The sequence below is a fragment of the Myiozetetes cayanensis genome, unplaced genomic scaffold, assembly GCF_022539395.1.
Source record: "Myiozetetes cayanensis isolate MyiCay16 unplaced genomic scaffold, myiCay2020 scf17, whole genome shotgun sequence".
NCBI lineage: Eukaryota > Metazoa > Chordata > Aves > Passeriformes > Tyrannidae > Myiozetetes > Myiozetetes cayanensis.
This window is the reverse complement of record NW_026087378.1, coordinates 9,250,110-9,270,598: the sequence shown is the minus strand read 5'-3', so window position 1 is coordinate 9,270,598 and position 20,489 is coordinate 9,250,110. Positions and strand designations below refer to the sequence as shown.

Here is a 20,489-nt window from a genome sequence, read left to right as displayed (position 1 = left end):
AACCAGTACTTTTATTGTGACACTTAAAGGAAAGTGACAAACCTCTAAGTAGGTAAAAATTGGGAGTTCAAGTGTTTTCCAGGAAGCACTTATGTGATTTAACTGCTGGTGGTGTTTGTTTCTGGGCATGGCGCTTTTGCTGCCTAAACCACACATGCTGCCAGAAAATCCCAAAGTGTGTTTTGGCTTTTGGAAGCATGCAGGCAAAAATAATGTAAGATTGTTAATCCTGAATCACTGGATACCTGCCCTGATAAGTTTGCACCAGTAATTTAGAAGCTCAAATGGAGTTGTATCTAATTCCTAGCCTCCCAGGCAAGTTCTGTTTTTGCAGAAAAGTGTACAAAGCAACTGAATTTTCACTAGAAATGAAAATACTAACTCCCTTTGGAAGTGAGGTTATTAATAGTCCTTAAATTTATGTTTTGGCTGCTGGTAGTCCCTGCCTTGCCCAGGAAGAATGGACATTAGACTATTCCACATCCATAAAAATGGTTAGATTAACATTATGCACAGCATTAGATGATCAGAGAGGAATAACAGGCTCTGTAGGGCTCATTTCCTCTCCATACATTTCTGCTTGTCCAACAGTGACACTTGCATTATTTGGAATGACCTTGACTGTGAGGTGGTTTTGAGTGCTGAGAGTTTGCTGCAGAAAAGCTAAATCAGCTCAGTTAATATTCCTGTAGCAACAGAAATGAGCATGGGGGACATGTGGTACTGGAGGTATTTTGGCCTGATTGCTCACAAACTGTGTTTGATCACCAGACTAGAAGACAGTGTCGTGCCTGGAAATGGAGTGTGGTGCCTTTAATGCAGTTATACTCCCTTCCTGTAATAGCAGCTGGGTGAGGAAAAAGTGTTTATCACCTCCATGATTGCATCAAGAGGGCAAATTCCTGTTCTGTAAAACTTGGTGACTGTGAGCAAGCTTCACAAAACCTGTCTTGCTGCAGTCAGAGTTTTATTTATTATTAGAGGAACTCTAACATCTCAAATGCAACTGCTGTGTTTCATTATTAAGCAGCAGAGTTTTCAGCTTGAGTTTTAAAGCTGGTGTTTTTAAGCCTGCAACCTCCCATCTGAAGGACATAGTGAGAAGGGCTTCCTGCTTTCTGAGTTAGTATTTAATGTCTGGGAAATGTACATCCCAATTGAAGTTTGCTTTCAGAAGATTCTAATTAGGACAGAGTGATTTGATTTTTCAGAGGGTACCTTTTGGGTCTTCTGAAATAACAAGACAGCCACAAGGGTGGTGCAGAGCAGGTATCACAGGTTACTGTCATCTTTGCGACTGTCAGAAGTGTTTTGGTGGAAAGCAAACCCATGTGTTTGAATAAATAAATATTTTTCTACCTAATTTGTGGTTTTCATGCCAAAAAAAACCTGTTGAGTTTGAGGTATAATGACTGACTTTTTTTTTGTTTGTTTGTTTGCAGTGGCATGAAAATTTTCAGAAAAACTGAGTGATGTTTTAAGCAACTTCCCTGCAGGATGCGGAGCCACTTAGGTATTATTTTCCATATAACTTTATACAACAGAGCAGGAGTGAGGAGGCAGGAGAGCAAAGTGTAAAGTGGCCTCTCGGGGGGGTAATGATATGGTATGCATTGCAGAGGAAAGCAGGCAAGTGTTTGAAATCGCTGCAGTTAGTCTAGGATGTGTGAATAAAGACAAGAATTACCCTGTCTCTGGTTTTCTGTCACAGCTGAAAGGCTGTTGTGTTTGCTCACAGACAGTGTTTTATTGGCTAACTCAGCTTTTCTGGTCCTGAATTCTGGGTGCAGAGGGGAGACCTTAAAATTGATGGTTAAATTTCAGAGGGAGCTCCTAAACAGTCTCTGGAGAAGGATGAGTTCCCAGCTGTAAAGGCTGGTGCTTGGTTTGGTGCAGCAATAACCAAGGCTGAAACACGTTCCTACCAGAAATGTCTGGACAGACTTACTCAGGCAGCAGTTTTGTCTTTAATCTTCTTTCCAATAAGAAGATCAGCATGTTGTCCAAGGCCAAGCTGGATGGAGCTCTGAGCAGCCTGGTCCAGTGAAAGGTGTCTCTGTCCACAGCAGGTGGTTTTTAACCAGATGATCTTCATGGTCCGTGCAGACCCAAACCATTCTATGGTTCATTTGATTCTGTGTCTGTGGATTGTGGAAGGACCCATCTTCCTACTTTCCTGATTAACATTTGGAGGCACCTTGAACCTTCTTATCCCACCAGCTGTGCACCAAGAAGAGAGATTCCTGGAGACTCAGGTCTTGAATCAACCATGTAACCATGTATGGCAAATAATGCTTCAAAACCTAGAGCTGCTGAGAGATAAAGGTCTCCAGGCTTGTGCTGTGTGGCCACAGTGCTGTCAGTGGGGTCCTCCACGTGGCACTGGGCTCTGGCTTCCTTTTCAGTTAAGTTTGTAAAAGCGAGGAAGGATTTCAAAGCCGAGCAGCAGATGTGAGCCTTTGCCCTTGTGAATTCATTGTTGCTGCCTGGCACCGAGATCCTCTGTGTCAGAAGAGGGGAATTTAGTGCAAGCTGTAGTAGGTAGAAACACAGAGTCTTTTTGTTTCTGTCTGAAGTCTCCTCGTCGAGCTTTCGGGCTGGTATGTTGGCAGCTGAGCAAAAGGCTGTTTATTCTACAGGACTCTCTGCAGAGTTTGGAATGGCTTCCAAATACAAATCAGTGGCTTGTTCCCCAAAAAGCACGTCAGAAACTTTTATTGCATCTCTCAGTCATTGCTCTTGCTTTTATGGGTCAGCTGGGAGGAGCCAGTGTGGTTAGAGCATGGCCTGTAATCTCCAGACAAGTTTTACAGGTTTGCCAGTGGAACGCATATTTTGCTTATAAAGTTTTAAATTATTATCTGTATACTTGTGAAGACCTTTATTTAGCTAAGTCACTTGTCTGGTCTTGAAAGTGACAGAAGAGAATCCTGCTCCCTTTCCCTTCTTGCTTTCCCTCTGTCCTCCAAATCGACATAAATAATGTCCTTTCTCCTCGGTCTCCCGAAAATGTAGGTCGCATTTCAATGAGAACCATAAAATCGCAGGCAACTTCTGTTCCTCTCATATTTCCCTTTGCAAAACAATTTCATGTAATTGCAGTCTGTCTGTGGGATTTGTTGATCCTTGTAGGATGAAGTACCTGCAATTCCTTCCGCTTCCCCTCCCCTGGAAATCCGTTGCACGCTTTGTGTGCCGTGTATCAGCTGTAGCAGATCCTCTCTCCCTGTTGGTGTTGGTAGCTCTCTTCAGCAGCCTGCTACTGCTCAAAGCTTTAAAATGATGAAAGAGGAGGATGAGGAGTAACAAACTGCTCTAACATTCCTTGCAGCGATGGAGTCACTCAAGTCAGGTGTGTTGTGGGGCACACGCTCTGGAAGATGTAATTGTGTTATTTGCTGCTGCTTTGATGGAGCGGCAGGGAGCCTGATGCAGAAACCAAGTTCCTTCTTTGCATTGGTCCCTTTTGATATCCTGCTCTCCAAGATCTGAATTTTCCAAAGTCTCCAGCTTCCTTTGCTTTTCAAGTATTCCTCAGCTTTGAGGGGAGCAAGGGGATGATCAGGGTTGTAAGACAGAACTGCCTGAATTTTCACACTTACCCAAAATGCTTTTTTTCTCTTTGCCTTTTAAGTCCCTTGTTTATGGAAATAGTTTTTTTCTTGTAGTTTCCCTTTTCCTCTGGAAGATGAAACTGCAGATTAAGTAACGTCACCCATGGGTGCTCTTGTGATGGTTATTGGCTTCCTTTGAAATACTGAATTGTTCTCTGTTCCACAAACTGTAACGTTGGCAAATAGGGATGTGTGGATATAGATTTTTTACAATGGTGTCTATCTATTCAAACACTCTTTGAGATTTTTTTTTTTATTTTTTTAAATTCTTTACACGGCCTTAAGACAAATGGTAAAATCTTTTCAGTGTGAAAAGAACCATGAACAAGGAGATGTTATTTGAGAGCAGCAAAATGTGAAGTGACTCTTCTGCTAAACTTTCTCAAAGCAGCTTTGTGACATAGGTCAGATCTGCTATTTTTTTCAGCCATGAATATCCATCTGGGAGCAGCAGCAACATGTTAGCTTCATGTTAGCTTGAAGTCAGAATGCTAATTTTAACTTTAAAATCACTTTTAGTGTTTAATTTATGAATGTCTTTATTAGCTCAGTAAATGGAACCTAGAAGAGCAAAACAAATTGCTGCTGTGGCATCATAAAAGAACTTGTTTCTAACTTGGTTAAAAGGAATTTCTGTGAAAATAACCTGCAAGGGGAAAAAAAAAGTTACATGGATGTTTCAGTAATTCACAGTGAATATGAATTAAAAACTGTGCTTGTCTAGTAGCACAGATTTCATTTTGTGGGAAAAGAAAATTGCAGATACTTTATGACAGAAATATGAATGTCAAGGAGAAAGAATTAATAAAACGGACTAGGGAATTCTTCATTCCAGGAATTGCTCTTTTCAAAGAAATTTTTTTGTTCAGTTATGTTCTGCTGCTTTACCCTTTTCAAAGTGCCTGTGTGAGCTTTTGGGCTTTAACTCCTGGAAAAGATTAACAACTCTTCTGCATAAAAAAATGCATCTGACTTATGGGAGTTTCTCATGGTAATGGTTCCTTCTACTGAACAAGCTCTTGACATGTTTTTAAATAATTCATACAGATTAAATATGACTGTTTGGACAGTTGTTTTTGCCCTATTTTAACAGCTGACTTAAGCCTGAAAATTCATTCATTCTTCTCCATTTACTTTTGTCTCAGGTATGGACTTTCTGTTGTGCAGTTGTAAATTAGCACATTGAATCACGTTTCCATATAAAAGTTCAATGAAAATTCTTATGTCTGTGTGGTTTTCCAAGAGAAAAAAAATTAATTACTCTGAGATAGTTCAAGGGAGAACAGAATATTTTATGGAATCTGGGATCACAAGTTACTTTTAAGTATCTTTTAAAAAGCATTTAGGAGAAAAAAATATTGAATTGTCTACGTAATGGAAATACTACTTTTGAATTAAGCCACTTACTCTAGGCTTCCATGGTCTAAATATGTGTATCAGAAATGCAGTATTTTATTGTCCCCAAAATTATGGGTGAGGGAGAAAATAAAAAATCTGTTGTACTCGACCCTGGCTAAGAGAATGTGTGTATGATCCCCAACCAGCCTCTGGAAGACTTTGTGTTAATGGGGGCTTGAGGAAGAAAGTAATCAGTGGCTTAACCTTGAAAAAAACCCAATTGCCCTGAAAGAAAACTCAGTAGATACTATCAGCCACGTTCCACTTAGAGCCTCTCCAGATGTTTGTGGAAATGTAAGTGGATTTAAGTGTCCTTAAGAAACAGTGTGGTTGATGAAATCAGCCAGATTCAGGGATGGGTGTGCATCGTTCTGCAGCCCGTTAATACACAGATTGCTTCCTTTCTTTTCTCACTCTCATTAAAACTTCTTAAATTAGTGGGAAGAAAGTGGCAACTTTTGTTTGAACTTCATTCCTTTGATGCTGCATATGAACAGTTCTAAATGTACTATATTTCAAGAGCACAGTGTACAGGTTGGTCAACAGGGATTCTGAACTTGACAGAAACAAATGTGAATTATTTTTTCTTTTCCTTGAATGTTGCAGTTTTGTTTCTGCTGATGTGGGCTCTGTCATAGCAATTGCTGTGGAGTAAATTATTACTAAATGTTAGGTGGTAGTGGTGATTATTTCAAAGATAAGGTAATCTAGAAGAGACAGCTTGCACAGGAAAAGCAGTCAGTCATATTAACAAAACTGGCAATAACTGCCACAAAACATCATCATCATTTTATACCGCTTTTGGTCATGCTGTTGAGCTAGATGAACTATGTCCTTGTTTGTGTTTCAGAGAAGAAATCTGAAATACAGGCACTTCAGGGAAAATGCAAGTGCCTTGATTTATTGATGTTATTTTATCAATTTTGCACAGGTTTTGCAGGGAGGAGGGAAGGAAGGAAGATTAGCAATTTCAGATGAAGACGGGCAGAAATGGCCACAAATGCCTGTCACACCCAAAAGCAGTAATCAAATTACAGCTGCGAAGCAAAATGATATAATTGATTATGAAACCTGAAATCAGTGCCTAGAGCACTAGGAAAGCTGGCAGTGTGAGCCAGTGTGTTTAAAAAGGAGAGGGGGTGCAAATGTATTAATATGCTTTTAAGGAGAAGGAATCTTCTGCAGGAGGACACAGTGTCAGTAATTTATGGGCACGAACAAAATGCTACATCGGTGATTTATGGTGTCAGGCAGGGCTAATAACGTGATTAGGGTTCAGAGTTTAATTTACTTCCCTCTTTAAAAGACAAGAATTATCTACTGTGAAGACTCATATGAGTTGTTTCAAATGATGCGTGGGGACCCTTCTGGGTTAAACTGGATGAACAGTTTTAAAGCAGAGAGGCAATGGGCATTGCATGTTTTTTAGACATATGGTGTCCATGAACAAGTCTTTTTTTCTTTTTTGTTCTTTTTTCCCCTTTTTCCCATTTTTCTTTTTTTCCCCCTTCTTTTTCGGTGTTTTTGTGTGTTTGTTTTTGTTTTTCTTAAAGGAAGAAACTGTGTAACAGAAGTACCAGGAAACTGGGTGACTTCTATTCCCAGTACCCTCAATCTGTCACCAGCTTTCCTTTTTTACATGCACCCCCATATAGCAGAATCAGAATTTGTGTGGGACAAGAGCACTTCTCTTTTAGAACCTTAGCAGGATGAGAGACTTCATAATGCTGTTGCTGGTGTAGGGTTTCTACTGTCATTTGTATGTTAGAGAGCATCCCTCTCCATTCAGTTGAGGCTGGTTTGAGTTGAATATCACTAGTTAAGATACCAGTTGCTGACCAAACCAATTCCAGTCAGTAGGCACTTGCTCTAGGCCTTTTTCTTTGTAATCTCTGAGTTCACATGCCTCTGCAGTCTCTGAAGTAATTGATATTAGCATAATATTTTATCAGCATCTATCAATATGTGAAACCAAACTCAGCAAAACCTAGAGGGGAACAAATCATAAAGTTCATGGATGACAGGTGAAATTGGGGTTAGCAACTGAAAATGCCAGTTCGGGTGCAAGCCACGGTTCTGCTGCTGCAGTCCCTCGTCTGGGGACAAGGCTGCTGGTCACTGTGCATGGAGTGGCAGTGACTTGCAATTCCCAGAGGTCCCACCTCTCAGGGCAGAGCTAACAGGAGCAGGTCTGGTTCTGTCTGGGCTGGCACCAGTGAATGCCTTTGGGGACTGAGAGGATGCAGAATATGGGCTGGTGGCAGGAGGTGTAGGAGGTTCTGACTGAATAACCTCCCTGGGAGCTTCTGGCTGCCTCCCAGGGGAGTCCCTGTAGGTCTGTGGTTGGCTCAGTGTGACTGGCACTGACACCCATCTCGTGGTACATGACCTGACACAGCTGATGTGTCTCATCACCTGCACTGAAAAATAAGATACTTGACCATTAGGATGAAAATTTGGTCAGTTAAGGATATTTGCCTTTTTTTTTTTTTTTATCTTAACCTATAAGAACTCTTCTGTTGGCACAGATTTGAAGTCATTTGACTATCTTAGTCTGAATAAGAAGAAAAAGAAGAAGGTGCTTGATTCTCAGTATCAAATGACTTAGTTTCTTCTGGAAGATACCAAAACTAGAACTGCCTGTTGTTGTGACTGTGTTGGTATCATTTGGGCTAATGTGAGTGATGTTTGCATAGTTTGTCACAATGGTGAAAGTATTGCTTGCATGAAGACCCCAGGAGTTAGACATGGCATCATTACACTAATTTATGGATGAGAAATGAGGCCCAGAGCAAACCCTAGTTTTCAGGGTTGAGGAAGCCAGAGTCTGCAGGAGGAGGGAACTAATCACCCCAGAAGCAAGGCTAGTGTAAGTAAAAAATGAGTTGTCTTATTGCTTCCTTCATTAGGAAATCTGTTTACAGTCCCAAGCCCCGGTGACTCTGAGCATTTGCCACCCAATTCTCTAAATCTGCTTTTTGAAAACAGTTTCTCTTCCCTGTTTGCCCTGCAGAGCGACTGCTTTGCTATCTTGAGCATCCTCCTCTTTCTCAGTTTTCAATTAATCTTTCCCTGCTCATCTCAGTCTGTTCCTCTGGCTGGCACAGAGCTCTCCCGACAGCTCTCATCTGTGGGAGGGAAATGTGATTTAATGGAGAGGAAAGAGGAGCTGAGTGCTTATGCCTGTGAGCGATATTTGAGCTGCAGGTTTATTGCCATACGCACCTCACCTTGCTTAAAGTCTGCTCCAGTACCTCCGGAGATCTCTTCCATCCCTTGCAGCTTTCCTCAAACTTTTCTGGACAAACTTCTTGGCTGCTTCGGCTGCTTCGGGTAAAACTTTCGGCGTTGCAATGCTCTTGCTCTGACCTCCAGTATCGCTCCCACAGCTTGTGTGAAACACCATACAAACCTCAATGCAATTTTCCATGGCTGCTGAAGTCACTGTAGGCAAAGTGTCACGTTAATGGAGGAGCCACGGGGGATTCTGATTGTGCTGTTGCTTCTGATTGTCACACTGGCTTAAAGAGAAGTTATGCTTGGGCTAGTTTGGCCATATCTCCCCGTGCATTTCGCTTGGGTATAAAATAATCCACACCTAGATGCTCTTCTATTATCAAAATGCTTTAGGTGAGTTTGGGCTTAAAGGCTTTCTGTGTGAGATTGGTCTAGGAGAGTCATTTGTGAGGCAGGAACCTTACTGGGAGCAGGAGGGGGAATTGAGGCTGTAAAGGGAGGGGATTTTAGAAGATAGGGGGAACTGAGGTGGGAACTGGTTATCGGGCAGGAAATTCTTGCTGGGAGTCTGAGAGGGAAGGTATTTCAAGAATAGGTTTGTATGGAAGTTGAAGTACTGGTTGGATGTCTGGAGAGAACAGTGGGTACTAGGTGGGCTGGACATCTGCTGGCAAATGAAGAGGCTGGACCCTCTTATTATAGCAAGAAAATGGTTGAGCTTTGTGTGAAGGGGAAAAAAAAAAAGTAAAATGATTCTTCTGGTCTAAATGCTTGATTTGAACACAGCCAGAGTGATTGCAACTTTCAAAGAGCATTTTTCCCAAGACGAAGTTTCAACTGGCATAAAAGCTAGCATTTGACATCTTTTTCATACAATGATTACATTAACAAAAGCAGACCTCGCTGTTGGCTGCTTTTGTAAAACAACTCCAGCGCAGTTCCTCATTCTCTTAACTCCTGTGTGTGACTTGAAGTCAGCTCAAAACTCCTGCTGGAATGCAAGCAGGTCAGCTCCTCTGACGCAGTTAAGAGTGTTAGAAAGTGCTCCACATGGCTTGACAAAGGCTCTTTGCAATTGTTCATTTCTGTTGCAGCGGGCAGTTTTAATACACTGATGTTTGCTGCACTGCCACGTTTAATGTTCCTATTCCATTGCCACTGAGAGAAATATCACACTCAGCTCTGGCTGCTCAGGCTTCTGACCTGAGATGCTGCTGTATGCTCTGTAAAGCCCACAGTTATTAGGAGTTCCTTCATAATTAATGATATTTTAATTGTTGTTGCAAATACCGGCTTCAGCTGCTTGAGGGTTAAATGTTCTTACAGCGGGAAAATGGACCTCACTGTCCAGAAGGTGCTGGCCAGAGTCTGTGTGCTGAATTGTCCCGGTGTTTCTGGTGTCCTGAGGCAAGGATGGCTTTCCTCAGACCGCTGTTTGATTTCAAAGCTGTCTTATTGTTCTCATTTTCTTTAGAGTGACGAAACAAAGACCTACCTGTGCTCTCCATTTCCCTCATGGGATGCACCCACAGAGAATTAAACCTCACACCTCTACGGGAAGTCTCTGTCACCTCTTAAGGCTAAAATTCCCAACTTTTCTCCAGTACTTAACAGCATCTGATGGAAAGCCTGTTAAAAAGAAACATCTAGGGAGTGTTTTGTGTCATTTAAATAGCCATCCTGATTTCTTCTGTCTCTTAGAAGAGTGCAAGGGGTAGGGCAGGACTGTATAGAGAAGGAACTAATCTGTATTTTAAACCATTCCACCAACACAGCTTGATGGGGTGTGTAAGTGGGAGGAGATTTCTAAATAGGAAACTTGTGATGTGAGGAATCCTAGGAGCCATGAGGATTGTGTAAATGTTTTCTCTTAAAAGCAGAAATAGCCTGCTTTCTCTACTGAGAAAAATCACTTTGCTTATGAGAGAGCACAGTTTATCAACTGTGATGACTGGCGATGAAGCAAAGGGAATAGACTGTCATTTTGTAGACTAAAAAAAAAACCCCAAAGGAACATTTCTGTACTGTTTTGATTTATTTTTATAATCATGTTATCTTTATCTTGTTGCCATCATTCAGGCACAGCTGACTAGAGGTGTAGGGAAGCACAAAAATTTTGCACAGAGCATAAATAGGAGAATGAGCATTTGTTTCATTACTGTGAGTGTAGTCTGGATAGGTGAGAAAAAGGAATGTGAGATAAGTGCTAGACATCAACTTCTTTATAATTTACATTTTATTAATAAATATTCTTGGAAATGACATTTTCCTTAGCACCTTATTGTAAACTGCTGCTGAGGCTATGGAGGTCATATTTCCTACTGGTATAAATCAGTGTAGCTGAATTAGAAGCAAGATGATTTTCCACTAGCCTTGGAAGCTGCTCCAGTTGGACAAGGAAAAGTTACCTCTCTTTGTCAGACTGAAGTGCAGAACTGGGCCTTGCTCCATTCTGCATATCACTGTGACAGATAACAGGCCTTTAATTTAGTGGAAAAAGGCATATGAATATCCACAGCTCCAAATTAAGGCCAGGCAAATTAAAATTGAAAGACAGAGGCTCTGCTGGATAGTGGAAGACCAAACTGCTGTTGACGTTCTCAGATCATGACAGAATGACTTTGAGAGACCTGAGGTTGGACTGAAGGTCGGAGCTTAATACTGGGGGGACTGTGGGAAACTGGCTGGTGTGACTGATCAGATTAAATCATGGTTTAATGGTTTGTTCTGGTCTTAAAAATCACTGATATCCAGTGCAAGATATCATGCTGCTGCTGGTGTAATATTCCAAACCCTTTGACAAGCAGGGGATCTAGGATGGTTTATGCAGTCCTTTAAAAAATGTAATTCCACACTGTAAGAGAAATCTTGGTTTTGTGAAAAAGATCTTGTATTTGCATTAAAGCTAAATAGAGAGTTTTTAATGTATGAGGTATGGAAAATACAAAAGCAAAGCATCCCCTGGCTGTAAAAGGGATGCTGATGAGTTGATGTTCCTTCCTGTAGCTGATGTTTGTTCGGGATGGCCAGAAGTGCTTATGGCAACTGCTCCTGCCTGTGCAGGAGACTGGGGGCATTGCTGGGTGTGTGCTCCACATACTGTTTGATTGAAGATACCATTTTGAACGACTGATCTTGGCTTTTTTCTGAAGAATTCTAAATTTTCCTCACAGGTAACTCAGTAACAAAGTGCCCTGATTGGCTGCTGAGCACCTGGAGCCAGGAGGGTTAGTAGAAGCTTAAAGGGTCAAAATTGTATTTATTGAAGATTAATGCTGAAGGCTACTGTCTCTCCCACTTAAGTAGGAATCCAATTATTTCTTTCTTTTTTTTTCTTTTTTTTTCTTTTTTTTTTTTTTTTTTTAGTATTGGTGTGCTTTTCAGCTGTGCTGATTTGATAATTTTCAAGTAGTGTAGAAAAGAGTATCTTGGTAGGGTTTTATTTGAAACTGTAGTACCCTTACTCATGTACCTGGACTGAAAATCCAGCTTTCCTGCAGTCCTGGGCAAAACTCACAAAATTCACCAGAATTTTACACAGGGTCTACTATTACCTGTTCTTTGTACTCATTGTACTGGCTGACCCCTCACCAGGAGAATATATGTCTGGAAAGGGACCTCCTGGGTCATTAGGTCCATTTTCCTGCCATCATAAGCAATCATATCACATGAGCCCTTTCATTAACTGATCAAACTCCATTTTAGAAGTGCAAACACTTTTTGGCCCCCACTACTTCCACTGGAAGACTGGTATAGAACCTCATTGTCTGATGTCCAGCAGGTATTTACTCACAGCTGGTTTGCAACACCTTGTTTTTATGCCAGCACTGTCCTTCAGTGTAAATAGACTTCTGCCCCCTGAGTGTTTGCTTATCTGGTGTACCCAGAAACAGAAGTTAAACCCTTCCTAACACTTCTTTGGGCAGGCCATCAATGATCATTCTCTTAGTCCTTTCCACCCACTCCAGAGATAAAAATCAAATTACCCACATGAGAAATTCTTCTCAGTGATTGCTAATACTCTAAAGAGAAAAGGCAGAGGAAACTTTAAGTGATGGCTAAACTGAGAATCTTTTACACTTCTGTTTTGTGGTCTTTGTAAAGAGTGTTTTTCGTTTCTTTGAAGCTGTGGCTGCTGATAACTTACAACAATATGAGGGATATGGACTTTTTTTTTTTTTTTCATCCTAGAGGTTCCTTAAGGAAAAAGTCAAAGAGGAGAGAATTGGGAAAGTATTTGTCATGTAGCACAAATAACTTGTGGAAAATAGTGGTGATGTTATTGTAGTCCTTGTGTCAGACACGTTCCTTGTGAAAAGGGTTTGAGGTATTTTGGTGTGATCCAAAACAATCTGTGCTCTCCATCACCTCTGTTCAAGAATATATCACTTCAAAGAAGGAAGCTGTGCTGCAGGTATGCTGTAGCTGCATATTTCTTCTGGTCAATGAGAAGTCAAATTTCAAACCATTCTTTGCCAGGCAGGTGATAATAGCTTTAAATTTAAAGAAAATGATGAAATGAGTGAACAATTCAGGACACGGAAAAGCAGTTGGAAAAGAGATGACAGAGTGGGGGGGTAACGGTGTAGATCTGCTGATCGCAAGATGGAAAAAACTAATAGGGGATACTGTTTATTTTCCTTTGTAGTAGAAGAATCAGAAAGCATAATATAGAAACCTCAAATGACTTAAGCACATAGAGAAGGGTGTTATTCTCCACACAGAAGCTGGTTCTAGACGTCTCCGTGCAGGATACTCTTATAGCTGGAAGTTTCTGTGGGTTCAAATCACTGGATGCAAGGAAAAGCCTTTGTGGTTCTCATGTGCAGAGACAACCTCTGCTGGCTCAGGAAGCCCTTGGGCTACAAGTTGGGATTGTTTTGGAAGAGTATGGTGTTTGTATCCTGTTCTCTTTGTCCTAGATCAAACAGTAGTTGTTTTAGTTTAATGATTTATGTCGATTTATTTGGCTCATCAGATCCAGCTTCTCAAAATTGGTGGGTTTGTACATATTGTATCTTCTTGTGTGTCTTGCAAAGTTTTCATCTTTACAACAGCTAGTAAATATTAGGGTGATTATGTTGATCAATATGTCCATTTAAATGCTGCTGTGTGATGTGTTGTCTAACGTGCAAGTTGGCCCTCATCTTTTCAACTGGAAACTTTGATAATGAAGAAATCCAGACCTTTCTTGCTGAGAAGTCATAAAAGGTTTTATGGGAAAAACTGACTGGAAAAATTAGATAAAGAGCCCTGAAAACATGGAGGGGGAAGAAGTATTACATTTCGTGTTTAAGCTCAAGCCTCTATGTTTGATCGCAGGAAGATGTTTGAAAAAAGCTGTACCGGAGCTCTGAAGGATTCTTCAACCTCCTGATAGGAGCTCTGGGAACTGGGCTGTAAACTCCTTGAAGCCCGAACAGATGTTTTGGTATATAGCTTCAAAGCTTTGAAAGGCTGTTTTCCCCACATGCCTTTCTATGTGAGGAGACTTTTAAGAGCTGCTGAATAAATTTTATTATCTTTTCTACAAAAGCGTCATCCACATGGAAGAGGGAGGCTTTGAACAGTCCTGGGCTCAGAAGTGAGACAATAACCACGTAATGCAGCTCCAATTGAACAAAAACGGAATAGAAACGAGATAGGTGTGTGTCAGCCTGTTCAGGACCCAGAGGGGTGAGGGTTTTGAGATGCTTCAGTAGCTTCTTCATGAAGATAAGTAAACACAAGGGAGCTATATTGGCTTCAGCTTTGCCACATTAGATAGAAGAATTCCTAATGTTGGGGAAGAACATAGATGAATAACAACCCAGGTGTTAGTCATATTGTTTTATGTGCATTTAGGAATGAATCTGACGGCCTTGAGAGCGACTTGAGAACATACAGAGATTTGGATGAAAACATGTTAGGAAAAAGCAGTAAATTTAGCTTATCCTTTATCCTTTTCACCCCCTTCTCACACACTGACTGGGTGTGTGTTGATGCTGTACATATGCCCAGGAAACTGTAACCCCTGCTACAAGAACTTACCAGACTTTAAGAAGTGAAGTCAAAGGCAAGCATCTGGAAATAAGGGACTGAGACGTAAGAAATGAGATCCAATTCAGTTGAATTACAATGTTTCCAACCTGGAAGCCTCGTGCTTTTCAACACCTATCATCTTGTGCTGCTAGGACAGGCAAAAATAGTGCACTCTTATGTTATCACAGGTTCATTAACAGTTCTGAATAGTTTTATAGTTTCTGTGAAAAACCCTCAAATTCAGCTAATTTTCTTACTAAAATGTGTCAATATTTTTCTGCAGCCAGGAGCAGGCCAAATCATTTTTGGAGTGCTCCATGCAAGAACCTCCTTGTATTTCCCTTGTTGCAATTAGGAGTATTTTCTCCTCTGTTTAGGCTTTTGTTTGCCTTGTGGCATTGCAGTGAGCTGAGAGTTTTTATCATAAAGATTTTTCAGTTTAAAGATCTGAACCAATAGTAAAAATACTACTTTTTTTTTTCTTTTTTTTTTTTCCCCCAAAGGGAAATGCAGCCTTCAATCACAGAACTGGTAGAAACTCTGGCCCATTTTTAAACTATCTAAGGCAGGATGGAGTTTATTTTTAAGGTCAAGATCTACTTATAAGTAATAGCACTTCCCGTGGGGAAAAACACTAACCCAATTTGTGAAAGTTATTTTATTTGATGGTCAAATAAACTCGATAGCACATCAGGAATAGGGTACCTGGCTGTGATGTGACACACAGAACAGCATTTAGGCAGAAGGCTTTGTTTTTCCTATGAATGTATTGATGGATTTTCACGTGGATGTTTGACTTCGGAAATCATAGCTTTGGTATTCTAAAAGACAAATGAAACTGTGGGCTAAAAGAGCAGTCCTAAACCAGCTTCAAAAATATAGGAAATGTGGCAGCAGGAGGGTCCGCTCAGGGAGGATGATAACCCTTCCCATTGCCAGAGCCTCTTTAGCAGCTACTTCGCTTGGTGGGTTTATCTGGCAGAAGGAAGATGACAGGGCTGCCAGCCTGCCTAATGATCTTCATCTAACATTTACCTTATTGAGAGGGGAATAATTCTGTTAAATTAACATCCTAGCATATTTGCTGTCCAGCTAGTTGATGAATTAAATAGCCTGAACGAAACGTTTTACGACTCGTTTATCCGTAAAAATGGCTGAGTTTTTCCACGTGAAAAGGGAATGACTTTTCGGTGCTTGCGTGCTGCAATGCACCTAATACCCCTTGTCTGTAAAAAAAATATATATATCTATTTATATAAAGAATAACTTTAAGGAAACTGGGTGTGTTTGGGAAGCAGAGTGGCACACAGGCAGATCCTGCTCTTGGAGCGGCCCCGGCTTGGCCGCACGGCGTGTGCCTCCTGCTCGGAGGAAGCGCAGAGCGTTAATGACGGGCTATGAGCCTGTGACACTTGGATTGCTCGATCAATCAAATGTGGCACCTCGTGCCAGCCCAGCCAGCTGTCCTCTTCCATCACTGTCCGAAAGTGCCGCACCGAAGGCCACAGGTGCCAGCTGCCATCCTCAAATAACCACCGGGCCTGCCCTGGGATGGGTGTATTTAGGGAGCCTGTTTAGATTGGATTTTCTGTCTTGACAGTCCCTTTTGAGTTTCAGTTCAGAAAAGGAGAATAAACAAATTATAGCCTAATAATAAAGCAGCACATCTATAACAAGAAATCCAAGCCTAGGGCTTTACCCGTTGTGAGACACCACCATAAGTGCCTGTGACAGCAGGAGATGTTGCTGACGATGCACTTAACTTGAGCTTGGTTTTGACTGAAACTTGTAACTTCACAGTGATAACCTCACAGTGAAGTCTGTGGTTTGTGAATCCACCAACCCACTGAGAATTTATGTTGCTTCTACTGATGCTTGTTGGGTTTGCCAAAGAGGACAAGAAGAGGAAGACTCAATTCTGGGAGAAAATACATTATGAACATGCTCATTAGGATGTTCCATAAGCAAATTTGCGTTCAGTCATTTCCAGTGTGAAAGAGAACTGCCCAATGTGCAGGTGTGGAGAGTGGGGCTGTGAGTCAGGCTTTTACAATAGAAACCTGTGTTTCAGGGCAAAAAAAAAGTTCCTGTTGCTGCTTTATCTCCCAGACTACAGTTGGTGTACAGACACACAGTTAATGATTTAAACTCTTTTCACAAGGGGAGTCCACTGCTGTTCTGGATGCAGTGGTTCTGAGTGTAGGAGTTTGCCCTCATACATCTATATCATGTTTCCCTCTGCTATTACCATCACCAGATCCATGTCTTCCACTTGATGCTTTCTAGGCTGCTCATTCCTATTCTCCAGCATGTATGAGTTTTCTATTATTTGCTTGCTGAATGCAATCACTTGCAGTTTCCCAGGTTGAAAAAAATGAAGTTCTTTGAAAAAAAAACATAATGGAACATCCTCAGGTTGAAATGGGCCCTGAGCACAGCTGATGGCATAGGGACTTTAATTTACTAAACGTCAGTGGTTTGATGGCAATTCAACATGACTGGTGATTGCCTGCATCGTGTTACTGCTGGGGTTGAAAGGGCTGTTTACCTTTGGAAGACAGAAAGCTCAGCTGAGCAACACATAGAGCAATTTCCTGTGACCTGCTAATAATTTTTTTTCCCTCAAAGACTCCCCAGTTGCTGAGGGGCACAAACCCCTAGAGAAAAAAACCTTGTCTTTGCACATATGTGTGTTTATATATCTGTTACAGTAGGTCAGACGAGAAAAATGGTGTTTGGGGCTAAATTTGCCAAAGAACACTTTATATCAGGAGTTTTCTTTGCTGCAAAATCATTCTTAATTTGACCACTGGAAGACATTTCCTTTTCAAGAGATTTCTCTCACATTTATCACCCCAGCTTGACACAGCACTGAAATATTTCTCTGTATCTCTGATGTTTGTTGTGGAACTACTTAGAAGTGTGAGTGGCCCTGTACAAGTTACAGAGCAATGGTTGAAAAAGAGGAAAAGCCATCTGGTTCTCATTAATTTGCCAAAATGATCAAAACATTTTTCTAAGAGAGACCATGCATGTAGGGAAGGTAGAGGCAGGGGCTCTTCCATTTATGCTAACAGCTCAGTGCAAGTGGATGCAAACTCACCTGCCTAAGAATGATCACGTTTCTAAAAATGAATTTGGGGTCCAAGGTCCTTAGATAACATCAGACTTGACAGTCTTTTATCCTTAAACTGCATTGCAGGCAGTGGCGTGTCGGCTTCCTCCCACTGCCGGCTGAGTGATTATGGAGGGAATATTTTCTTTGTGTGTGTGTGTGTGTGTTAAAAAGGCAGCTCGGATCTTGTGTAGCATTTGAAGAAAGAAGTTAATAATTGAAAAATAGAGATTTTTAGAGGGGCACATCTACAAGTAGAGCAGCTGAAGCTGAGGCACGCGTACAGTGCATTTGGGTCAGCAGCCCCTGGTTTGCGGGCTCAGTAGCTTTGCACGAATTTCTGTGTTTCTGGCATGCTGCCTTCCTCTTAACATTTGGCCTTTAGGCCTTGTCTTCTGGGCTTTTGTGTGTACAGAGCAAAAGTTTGTTGAAGTACTGGTGCATTTGCTCTGACTGGCAGCCTGAGCAGTTCCAGGCTCGTCCAGCCTTCCGTGGCCCAGCGGTGCTGGGGCAGGTTCATGGACACGACTCGGATTGCACTCGCTGCTGCTGGTGAATCCATCACAGAGATTACCAGCTTGCTAAAGATGATTTTATAGACTCTGCAGCTGGTTTGTTTAAAACTAGATTACTGTCACATTTAGAAACATTTAGCACCGTTGGACCAATGAGGGATAATAATTTAAAGAGGCTGACTAGATTTAATCAGTTTTTGGGAGATGAGACTTAATCAAACATAAGAGGTTTAGAAGGCTGATAGAGCTAATGAGTTTGAATATGTAACACAGACCCTGCCTGAACCGTAGCATGTTTTCTCTGACCGTGGTTGGTTCATAATAATGAAGCATTTGCAAAAGTTATCAAGTCAATAGGTATAAAGTCCTCTGTGTGAGGAACCTCAGAACTGAGGGAGGAAACTGCCTGAACTGAAAGTCAGAGTAGACATTGTGTGAGATTTCTTTCAGTATAGGAATTCAAAGAGTTAATTTTCAGTTTATTTTCATAATATGTAAGAAAAGAAAATTGGGAAATTACTTTGAAGAAGAAAGATACCCCTGTGACCTGTATTCTGCTCAGGTCCTGGATGGCTGCTCTTGATACAGACCTCCAGCATGTACTTACTGGAGAGCCCTGGCACATGTTTTAATTTCCATGGCCTTTGGTTCTCCACCTGTAAAATGCACGTGCTAAACCTTTCCTAATCCTTTTTGTCTGTTTTATGTGTTATAACTAGAGAAGTGTTGACTTTATAAAGAAAGGTCAGCTGAGGTAGGTGCTGTGAAATGCATGCTACAACAATCTCTGCCTTCATACTACCAACCTTCCACCTTTAGTTGATCCCCAAGCCCAAAAAATACACACACCCCTCCTTTTTAATGTTAGTCCAAGACAGTTAATAGCACTAAGATTGGAACTTGTGTGACAAGTAATCTCTTTTGTAATTTATAAATTAGGATTGCTTTAAATGAACAAAAAGTAACTATATAAACCTGACCTTGAACATCTCCAGGGATGGGGCAACCACAACTTCTCCGGGCAAAGAGAACTGATGTGACAACAGAAAGATGAAACCCTGAGAGGTCCTTTTAAAACATTCACAATTTCGAGTGCCTGAGATTTTTTTTGCTCCCAGCAAACCCTCTTTCAGCTAAAGAAGCTGTTGAGGAAATAGAAGGTAACTCCAAACTCATATCTCAGTCAGGTCAGGTCCTTCACCTGCTAGAAGAGGGGATACACTCTGTTAACTGTTGACATCAAGGTCCCCTGTAAAAGACAAATATGCCATAGGAGTGCGATGAGGGGAATTGGATTGGGATAGGGATTTTTAATCAGCCTGACAGTGAACTAACACCACAACCAGCTGGATGATTGAGAGTCCTGAAATGGTGAAATATTCAGTAAATGCTATATTTTGTGAAGTGCTGTAGCAGTTGCTGAGGCTGTGCCTTTGCTCTTCTTTCTCAAGCAAGATCAGTAATGTCTTGTCCTGTTCTGGCCTTCTGATATGCTTTTGTCATAGTGCTCAGAAATGATGGAGCTGTTTGGTGACTTTCTTTAAATCACTATTCTTACATTAGAAGCTTGGTTGCTAAAAACAACATCAGGAGTTATAGAATTTTTTTTTTGTTGTTATTTTGTCAGTAATATGAAGCCTTACTTGAAATTAAATCTTTGTTATGCCATACACAGTTGAAGGCTGCCCTTTTCTGTATTTCAATCCAAGGTAACCATGGTCATTGTGAATCATGAAGGGAGATGTGTTGTCCGTGCCTTCTACCTGTGGATTTGAGATGCAGAGATGTCCATGGCCAGCTTAGGTTCACTGAGGTATTTGCAGTAGAACCAAACTTAGCTTAGTTTTAACCAACAAAAGTTGCCTAGTCTTTTTCTTTTTTTTTTTTTTTTTTTTTTTAATATTCCCTCTGTAGGTGTTGAAAATAAAGGCACCTTCAGATGCAATTAAATCCTTTTATCTTCTGTCTTAGGATGTAATGAAATGCATGCTAGATGTGATGGTCTCTCTTCACTGACTCCAGAAGGAGCCTCAATAATCAGGAGCTCTGAGAAACCTGGTTGAGTGGAAGGTGTTCCTACCCACAGCAGGGCATTGGAACTAGATAATCTTTAAGGTCTCTTGCAGCCCAGGGCATTCTATGATTCTCTGATTCTCCTGTAGGTGGGTAAAAGTAAGTATGATAAGCCCCATCTCAAGGAGAATGGAGAAGAGAATCCAATTTCCTTGTGAGTTCCTGGTGAACACCACACTCCTCGTCTGTGCTCTGACAGTGTAACAACCTGCAAATTTTATTACCAATATTACTTAAACACCAGGTGTGTTGTTGGAACTTCCAAAGTCTTACCTCTTTGAAGTCATATTTTCATCCCCAAAACACCCAGTTTTAGTCCTACTCAGTGTTTTGCATCTGCAGCGTAGAAGGGTGCCAGTTGTGTCAGTCTCATTTTGTTAGGAGCAGTGCACATGTTCATTTGTAGTTTCCTTCATGTTTCTCATAGCAGGCAGCATGCAGAGCTAATTAATGGGCTGCAGGAAGAAGTCACTGACGAGTACAGACTGAATATCTTCAGATAAAAAAGCTACGGGT

The 20,489-nt window shown here is 41.2% G+C and overlaps 1 protein-coding gene across 2 annotated transcripts in view; it reads left to right on the top strand.

Annotated features, from left to right (window-relative positions):
- Nucleotides 1–20,489, top strand: part of SGCD (sarcoglycan delta) — a 314,890-nt gene that overhangs the window by 48,492 nt on the left and 245,909 nt on the right. For both annotated transcript variants that reach the window (XM_050312063.1, XM_050312062.1), the window contains exon 2: nucleotides 1,443–1,513. The gene's annotated coding sequence lies outside the window, so the exon portion shown is untranslated. The remainder of the gene's footprint in view (nucleotides 1–1,442; nucleotides 1,514–20,489) is intronic.